Source organism: Embiotoca jacksoni, unplaced genomic scaffold (genome assembly GCF_022577435.1).
Source record: "Embiotoca jacksoni isolate LCO1_2020_lvr unplaced genomic scaffold, fEmbJac1.0.p SCAF_20, whole genome shotgun sequence".
In the NCBI taxonomy this organism is placed as follows: Eukaryota; Metazoa; Chordata; class Actinopteri; family Embiotocidae; genus Embiotoca; species Embiotoca jacksoni.
In genome coordinates, this window is record NW_027185341.1 from 5,881,690 (window position 1) to 5,882,087 (window position 398).

Here is a 398-nt window from a genome sequence, read left to right on the forward strand (position 1 = left end):
TGCATAATAAATAATATACCCCCTCTGAACTGTACGGAGGTATAACCATTTGAAAATGTATTTATGCGTTATAAAATAATATTCTTATATATAAAAAGAAGAAAAAACTTGGTAGAAGACTAGCCTACCAAAATATCTTTGTTTAACAGTTGGACGTCCCCCTCAGGGTTGTTGATGTGTCGCTGCGTTTTATCCAATGAAATCATCAAAACAATTCCTCATGACCAGACTGAAAGTAAATCTGGCCAATCAGCAGTTTTTCCAATGAATAGGCGGGTGTTTTTTGATTGACAGTTATTTTGTCCAATAATTCAGAGGGTTCAAATATTTTACCCAATAGAAACGCCAAAGGGGACGGCTTGAAATGTTGCAGCCAGCCAATCCCGGTGCACCATAGA